At 35.3% G+C, this 9,349-nt stretch overlaps 1 long non-coding RNA gene across 3 annotated transcripts; it reads left to right on the plus strand.

The window, feature by feature from the left end:
- Positions 1-4,154: 4,154 nt before the first annotated feature.
- On the plus strand, positions 4,155-8,157 carry LOC130462799 (uncharacterized). Of its 3 annotated transcripts, XR_008923601.1 has the most exons (9): positions 4,155-4,526; positions 4,970-5,283; positions 5,445-5,630; positions 5,721-5,985; positions 6,077-6,328; positions 6,416-6,508; positions 6,613-6,698; positions 6,928-7,238; positions 7,349-8,157. It is a non-coding gene; the product is annotated as an uncharacterized lncRNA (long non-coding RNA). The 3 variants fall into 3 exon arrangements; XR_008923602.1 differs by having other exon boundaries at positions 4,155-4,606; positions 5,445-5,985; XR_008923600.1 differs by having other exon boundaries at positions 5,445-5,985.
- The last annotated feature ends 1,192 nt before the right edge of the window (positions 8,158-9,349 follow it).

Consider the following 9,349-nt stretch of genomic DNA (forward strand, 5'->3'; position numbering starts at 1 on the left):
CGGCCAGCTCCTTTGCTTCGCGCGCGCTCTAAGCTATGTTGCCCGCACTATACAACACCCCTTAAGGGTCACACGTAGCTTCCATTGCTTTGTGGGTGCAACATTCATGAGCATTTTCATAAAAATTTAAAATTTTTAATTTAAAATTAATGACAAATTAATAAAACATATTAATTTCATAATTTTAGGGCGAAAAATCGAAAATTTATTAATCAATTAATTTCAGATTAACATGGATTCAAATCTAGGTCATAAAAATTAAAAATTTAACATAAATTAACAATTTTTATGGTGGATTTTAATCATTGGTACCTAATTAAATTATTAATTAATTATGAAAAACAAATCAATTCTAAATTATTCGAATTTCAACAAATTAATCATAATTACAAATTAGGTTGTATAATTAACAAGTCTAGGCATTCATAATTGTTAAACATATACAGTAGGTCAATAAAAAAACTCAAGATTTATCAACAAGAATCGCAAATACTTAATTTAACATCTTAAATTTACCAACTTTTGCGTTCGAAAACCTAAAACCTCCGAAAAGTCATAGTTAGGCTTCGAATTTGGGAATTCTGGGTTTGGCCGAAAAATATTAATTTTGTCAAACTTTTAGAATGCCTTTTACATGCGGAATTGACACAAAAATCACTCGATTTGGATGACTAACGAAGAAACTGCCGAAAAACTGTGTACATATAATTAAATAAACGCAATTTGCAATTAATTACGAAAATTAATCACCCCTTTAATTCTTTGCAAATTTGTAACATTTAACCATGTTCATGCAATTTAGATTATGAAAATAATAAGAGGCTCGTGATACCACTGTTAGGTTATGATACATATCAATAAACATAAATCATGCGGAAAAACCATAAAGCCAGGAAACATATTATTTACACATAATCATTTAGCATAATTCAGATGCATACACATTGTAGCGTGCCCTCCCTAGCTGCGCCCGAACCGAACAAGAACAAGTCTTTAGGACTCCAAGTGTTGTCCCTCCGTAGATAGTCCACAGTACGTCCGGATCCGCCTTAAGCTTGACCAACTAGAATCGCCCTTAAGGTTACCTTTGAATACTTCAAAATCTTACCTTTGAGTACTTCAAAATCGTCTGTTAAATATGTGACCCTAGGCCCTTATTTATAGAGTTTATGGAAAGGAATTATAATCCTACTAGGATATGGATTTATTAATTAGAATCCTAATAGAACTCTAAATAATAAATTTAATCTTTTAGGATTACGATTTAATCAATGCACGAATTCCGATAGGATTAGGATTCGTTACGAACACGAGCGTGCACGACTACGAGCATCACACAAACCCGCGCAGGCCTTACGGCCCACACGAGCAGGCGCTGCTCGCAGCCCACGAGCATCAGCCCGCGCGCGCCCCATGGCCTTGCTGGGCCTGGCCTTGCGCTGGGCCTGGCGAGGCTCTGGCAGCTTCGTGTTGGGCGCTTGGCTTGCTGGGCGCGGGCCTGGCTTCGTGCTGGGCCTTCGTCTAGCAAGCCTCGTCCGATGCTAATTCGTACGATGCGCTTCCGATTAAATTCCCGATTCCGGAATTTATTTCCGATACGAACAATATTTAATATTTCCGATTCCGGAATTAATTTCCGTTTCGAACAAATATTTAATATTTCCGTTTCCGGAATTATTTTCCGATTCCGATAATATTTCCGATTCTGACAATATTTCCGTTTCCGGCAATATTTCCTATTCCGGCAAATTTTCCATTTCCATTAATATTTTCCGATACGTACCATGTTTCCGTTTCCGGCAACATCTACGACTTGGATAATATTTATATTTCCTATTCGATCCATATTTCCGTTTCCGGCAATATCATCGTTTCCGGAGTATTCATTTGCTTGCCTTTGACGATCTTAGCTCCCACTAAAACCGAGATTCGTCGATTCCGAATATCCATATATGGAGTATTTAATGCCATTAAATACTTCATCCGTTTACGTACTATTTGTGTGACCCTACGGGTTCAGTCAAGAGTAATTTGTGGATTAATATTATTAATTCCACTTGAACTGAAGCGGCCTCTAGCTAGGCATTCAGCTCACTTGATAACTTGTTAATTAATACTGAACCGCATTTATTAGACTTATCATTTAATGCATACTTGGACCAAGGGCATTATTTCCTTCACAATACTCAGATTATGAATTGTGTGTTTTTTTTCGTCGATTATGAGGCTGTATTTATAGGGAAAGAGTTGGTGGAAAGATAGATCTTTAGAATCCGAACCCAAAGAGAATTCGGAGACAACACGTCCCCGGTATTTTAAGCGCTCAGGGCTGGGCGCCGAAGATTTCGGCGCCCAGACCCAGGCGTTGAAAATAGGGTCTGAGCCGAGCCTTTTGTCAGATTTGGACTCTTAATCACGGAGCTTTTGAGACTTATCCGAGTTTCTTAGTGAGTATCAACTTATGAAGGAATGCGTCTGGGCCCGTTACGAACTCTGGGTTCGTTAGGAATTTAATTAATACGTAACTCTTATTTTCGAATTATAACAGGAATAAAATTCCTTTGCCAATTCTATCTCTTTTAGGACTTTATATTGGAGTGCAACACCTAATTCTGACAAATTTCTATCTTTTATGTCTTACCACTTTGAACAACTACTTCTTACGGCAGTTACCATTTTTAGCAGGTTTCTAAAAATAGCAGGTTTGGCTGAAATGAAAGGGTGATTTGAGATTCGTTATTTTATAGGAGATGCGTTGCCAAGCGGAGATTTACGTTCTCATCATCGAACCTTCCCTTTCGGGAATGGGGACAAAAGTGGGTGTCTACATATAGTATTGTTAATAATAATAGAAACATATAAGATTTAACATGGGAATACCTATATAATAAAGCCTATTAGTTAAGTTGGTTAGTTTATATTAACTAGTGGTCTGGGTGCGCGTTGCGCGCGGTATGCTCTGGAATAACTAATTTGGTATCAACTATATTGGTACTAATTATTTTGTATCGATTTTGTCTAGTATTTCGAGTTTTTTATACTATATATTAACATTATCAATTATTAAACTAATAACCTGCAGTTGTACACCCGTTTCATTCTCGATCTGTTTCAAACAAACTTCAATGTGACACGACTCGATTACGACCAACCTAATTCTGAATTGTGCAAAATTATCCAAAATTGTTTTAGGGTTTAGGGTTTAGGGTTTAGGGTTTAGGGTACGTTTTAGGGTTTAGGGTACGTTTTGGGGTTTAAGGTTTAGGGTACGTTTTAGGGTTTAGGGTTTAGGGTTTAGGATTTTTTTCATTAAAAGCCAAAAAGTAAAGTTTAGGCTACGTTGTATTTGACTCCTTTGTCTCAACTTATATTATCTAAATTAATTCAAAATTATTTGAACTTAACTGAATTTATCTGAACTTATTTTATCTCAAAAAACTTAATTATTTTGCCTGAAGAAACCATATTTACGTGTAAAAATGTCTAAAAAAACTTATTTTTTTAATGAACTAATTAATATTATTTGAACATAAATGAATTTATCAGAACTTATCTGGTTTTTTTTTGTCTGAAATAAGTCAAATAATTCAAACAAAATAAAATCTTGTGAAAAAAGTTGAATATGACACAATTCGATTATGACCCAACCTAATTCTAAATTGTGAAAAAATTTATCCAAAACCGAACCATCATAGGTAAAGCGAATTGGTACATGAGAATTTTCATTAAAGGTCAAAAGTAAAGGACTAGAACAACAAAAATAACAAAATTAGAATGACAGTTTTCACCAAAGAAGCAATATAGCCCTGCCCCAGGCACATAATCAACACTTCCTCATCTAGAAACATATCCCAATTCCTCCAAGAAAATCTAGTTTGCATCACATTACACGAAATGTACTCTTGTATATCCTGAAATCTGATGACCAATTCTTTTACTATTAGAAAACGACATTTTGATAATCTGATATGCCCTATAACATGCTCGTTTTTACTTCTATAAAAATGATGACAGTTTTCCAGCTAAACAATTTCAGCCACAATAGAAGAGCTTGACATCAACATCACAATAAAAAAATTCAGGATCACTTCCCACTTATTAAATGAAATATGACGATAGTTGATTTTTCAGTCTCTATTTTTGTAGTCTTTTCCTCTTGATTTTGAAACAGAAGACGGATATTTTGGAGAACCTAAATTGAAGAGGTCATTTCCCTCTGTAAAAATTCCCACTTATGAGTTTTGATGGTAACTTCAATTAAAGAAAAAAGACATAGCTCGATCTCATCCCAATACACTGACATGGCAAATAATCATAAGACTGATTGAGTCGGTTTGGCGTAGCAATTCCAGATTCTTTGTTGCAAACTGAACAACTTGCTTTGTTCAGTTTCAACAAGTTGTGGTGTGGTAAGATTAACTGTGGTCTATTGCAGCAAGTTGAACATAAACTTGTTTTGCTATGATTACAGATTTGAAAACCATCCAGAAGTTATTGTTGAACCTGCAAGAGATGATGTTGTTCAGGTTGCTAATTCTATGAAGCTATTTTTCCTTTTTGTTTCCTGCCGCATGAAATAAATAGAGTTCATTCTATGATTGATCAGGTCACATTCCTCTCCTATCCTATTGGTGTAATAAATAGAGTTCATTCTAGTGAGTGAAAACATGAATGTTAAGTTTCTCTGGCTTCTTGCTGGTCAACTTACAGTAGTTTGTCCAATGATTGACAAATTTAGATATTCAAGCCTTGTATATGATCTATGCTAAAGTTATCCTTCTAGGGAACACCTGAACCATTACTTAGAACAAAGAACGCATATGAAGGGAATCATGTATTCAGATGGACACAACTCCATCCATGGTTTTGTTTAAATATATTTATTATTTTGGTCAACTTTTCCATCCATGAACTGTATGCTTATCAAATGTCAGAAAACACTTACTTTTTATATGATTTCTTTTTTCAGGTTAAAAATAATGAGATCAAAGGAGGAGGGAAAAAAACATATTTATTCCATCGATGTCAGTTGCCAAGTTATTAAGATCAAGATCGAACAAGGAAAAACAAGCAACACATGGAACAAAAGAAGTGGAAACAATTAAAGCAACCCTATCAACTTTACAAGAAAGTTAATTTATTTGCTCATTAGGGTTTGCATGTTACTTCGTATATGATTAAAGTACACATTTATTAGAAATTGACGAATCTTTAATTCGCGTTTGCTAGACCTTCAACGACAAATGGCGTTAAAGGATAGGCAAAACAATAGTCTCCATGGAGGTATAAGTTAATCTTTTATTTGGTAAATAAGCATTATATTAATAATTGCAGCACATTCCCCCTACCCCATCCCCCACCTATCAGTCTGTTAATATTTTATTTCAAAACATGTATTAAATATGCATATTGTGATACTTAACATGAAAATACGTTTGATTTAGAGCATGATGAGAGGCAACTTGTTGAGAACAATGATAATGCTTTAGAAGATCAAGAAGGCGGTAACAATATAGACGAGAAAAGAAACTATGATTTAGAAGATCAAGAAAATAATATCATTTCAAACATGTTGAGAAACCATGATGAGGAGACACTTGCTGACAAGGAGGGGGAAGAGGATAATTCTGGTATGACTTATTTTATACTCTCTAATTTAAAAAAAATTCTTCATTTGCGATGGTATTGAGTCAGGTTTAAGCTATATATACATGTATTAGAGAAAACAAGATAAATAAGAAAACATACAAGACCGTCACTCCTAGAGGTCCTACAAGAAATCTTCAAATGGCAAAAATGAGACCCGATGAGAAGAAAAAAGTGGATTTCAACATAAAAGGCCAACCTATTGGTGTGAATAGAGCTTGTCTTGCAAGTTATTGTGGCTCCCTTGTTAGAGATCCTCTTAATGCCCCACTTCAAAAGTTGAAAGTATTTTCAAAAATTCCAGAAGAGAATAAGGAGAAGATGTGGGATCTTGTTCTGGTATAAGTTTTTCTTGTTTAGTTATAAATAATTTTCATATATTTTTCGTGGCCTATTTGTTCTTACTAAGAGTTGTACTTTTGTTTGCAAGGAAAAATTTGATATTGGACTTGAGGATGATCAAGATGAAGGGGAACGTGAAAAAATAAAAAAAGAAAGGAAAAAGTACATCATGGGGTCTTTGAATAAAAAATACAGGAATTATCGTGCAAGACTAAAAGCTGATTATTATGATATTGAGAGCACAAACGAGGAGAGGCTTATAGAAGAAAACAAGCCACCAAATGTTGACAAAGATGACTGGGAACGGCTTGTTTAGTACTTTGGATCAGACGAGTTTAAGGTAATTACGTATAATATTAATCTTTTTCCGTATATCCCTCCCCGATCTTTCTACTTCTCATGTTCCAATTAAATTTACATAATATAGGGTAAGAGTACAAGAAATACCGAAAATCGATCTTACCAAGATGCCGGACACACTTCTGGTACAAAGAGTTTTGCTCAAAAACTTGAAGACATGGTAATACTCTATGCTTGCTATGATTTTTTTATTAATAAAAAAGAGTAAAATATCAATTTGCTAATCTTTTTGTCCTTTGTAATACCTGTTCGAACGTGACAAAGTAATGCCGACCATGCTGAAATTGGACGAGGAAACTCATTCAAAAAATTACAAGACACTGGTTACTGAAGTGGCAAAAGAAACTATGGTAAGAAATGAATGCTTTGATATATATACTAATTTCTAACTGTTGATGCATTTTAATTTTCCCATCGTTTCAAAACTTATGTTAGTTACATAAGCCATAGTGTTAGAACTTGAAAAATAAAGGCTCAATATGATGTAAATGGTGAGGATAAGAAGAACATGAATTCTAAATCTTATATAACAACGAACAACCAAAACCTGAATCTTATACAACGATTTTTTTTGCGCAGTAAAAATGAACGAGCTTTTAGTGCAACGTGAGGAGGGAGAAATAAATATGGCTGATGAAGAAATCTATGCAAAAGTTAAGCCCATTGGTAAACGTGGTCATGATCGTGGCAAGGGAGTAAGCCCCTCCATTACATCATTATAGGTCATTAAGTGAAGGAGAAAAACTGCGAAAAGAAGCTAATGAGGCAAAGGAGGCCAATGTGAAAAATGAAGTACTTACTAGAGAGATGAAAGTCATGAAAAAAAATATGGAACTTATGAAAGGGTTCATGGGAAAATATTTGATCGTTTGGGTTTTGATATGGATGAGGTAATTTGTTAATAAAACCCATTATATGCTAGTAGTATATTTCGTTTTTTCTTAATTTTTTTTTATTAATATAAATTACATTGTAATTCTAAAATGACATTTGTATGCAGAAGGGGATGGGGATGGGGATGGGGATGAGGAGGAGGATGAGGATGAGGATGTGGACGAAGAGCATGGTGAGCTGTTTCGCTGATCTGCTGTTGTTGTTATGCTGATCTGCGGCTGCTGTTATGCTGTAAGCTGCTGTCTGCTGCTATTGCTGTAAACTACTGCTACTGTTATTGTTGTAAACTGCTGCTGCTACTGCTGTAAACTGCTGATGTTGTTGTAAGCTGCTGCTGTAAACTACTGCTACTGTTATTGTTGTAAACTGCTGCTGCTACTGCTGTAAACTGCTGATGTTGTTGTAAGCTGCTGCTGTAAACTGTTGATGTTGTTGTAAGCTGCTGCTGTAAACTGTTGATGTTGTTGTAAGCTGCTGCTGTAAGCTGTTGTAACTGCTGTAAGCTGCTGTAACTGCTGTATGGTGCTGCTGTGGTTGCTGTAAGTTGTTGTATGCTGCTGTCTTGCTGTTGTTTTACCGTTTTTTTAGACTTGGTTTGACTTTTCAGTGACTTTTTTTATGCACCAACCTAGGGAATATTTAAACCGTCGGGAGTGATAGAAATATCTGAATATACCAATCAGACATCTTCTAATACATGTTATTTTTGTGGTTTTTGTTTGTTTTGGGCTTGCTCATTGTTGCAAGCTCTAAGATGTTTTTTTGTTTGAGATTGGACAAAAATTGGTTATCTTATTAATAAGATTATTGGAGTTGATAAATATTCGATTCTTATGAAATTTGGTGGTTACTTTTGCTATTTTATCAATACACTAACTTTATTTTCACTGCCTCTAAACACCTTTTATGACAATATCAAATTGCATCTGAATATCATTATTTTAAAAATAATATATTGCCTCTAATTATATATAGAGGCATAATTAAATAGTTGCCTCTAAATATACGTCGTTTTAGAAACAACCGTTTATACTGCCTCTAATTATATTTCGAGGCAAAACCATATGGCTGCCCCTAAATGTATACCGTCTTTAGAATCAACTTTTACTATTTCCTCTAAATATATTGTGATGCAAGAATATATGTTAGCCTCTAATTATATTCTAGGACAATAATATACGGATGCCTCTAATTGTATTTCGAGGCAATAATATGTGGTTGCCTCTAATTATATTTTGAGGCAGAGATATATGGTTGCCTCTAATTATATTTTGAGGCAAGTATAAATGGATGCCTCTAATTATATTTTGAGGCAATAATACGAGGTTGCCTGTAATTATATTTTGAGGCAAGGATATATGGTTGCCTCTAAATGTATGGGCTTTTAGAAGCAACACATTATGTTTCCTCAAAAAGGGGCCATTAGAGGCAACCGATAATTAGCGACGGACTTATTATAGGCATCCACTTTTTTGCTTCAGAAACTCATTAAAGGCTAAATCCCCATTTTTAGAGGCAATTATGACTTTCCCCTGTATCTGATTTTTCTAGTAGTGCAGGTACTAGTCAGAACTAGGTGAGGCGCATTGGACTGCTGCCAAGAATATCCTAAAGTACCTGAAAAAGACTAAGGATCAGTTTCTTGTCTATGGTAGTACAGATGAGTTGATTGTTAAAGGCTATACGGACGCAAGCTTTCAAACCGACAGAGATGATTTCATATCACAGTCTTGTTTTGTGTTCTGCCTTAATGGCGGAGCAGTAAGCTGGAAAAGTGCTAAGCAAAGCACTATTGCGGATTCTACAACTGAAGCCGAGTACATTGTTGCCTCAGAAGTAGCAAAGGAAGCTGTTTGGATTCGGAAGTTCATCGAAGAACTTGGGGTTGTCCCCTTCATTAAAGGATCAATGGCTTTGAATTGAGACAATAGAGGAGCCATTGCCCAGGCAAAGGAGCCTAGTAGCCACCAGAAGTCCAAGCACGTACTGCGGCAATTTCACATACTTTGAGAAATCGTTGAAAGGAAAGAAATCGAGATTTGCAAGGTTGGAACTGACAACAACGTCGCGGATCCATTGACTAAACCGTTGCCACAAGTGAAGCACA

The sequence above is a fragment of the Spinacia oleracea genome, chromosome 6 (genome assembly GCF_020520425.1).
Source record: "Spinacia oleracea cultivar Varoflay chromosome 6, BTI_SOV_V1, whole genome shotgun sequence".
Taxonomy (NCBI): domain Eukaryota; kingdom Viridiplantae; phylum Streptophyta; class Magnoliopsida; order Caryophyllales; family Amaranthaceae; genus Spinacia; species Spinacia oleracea.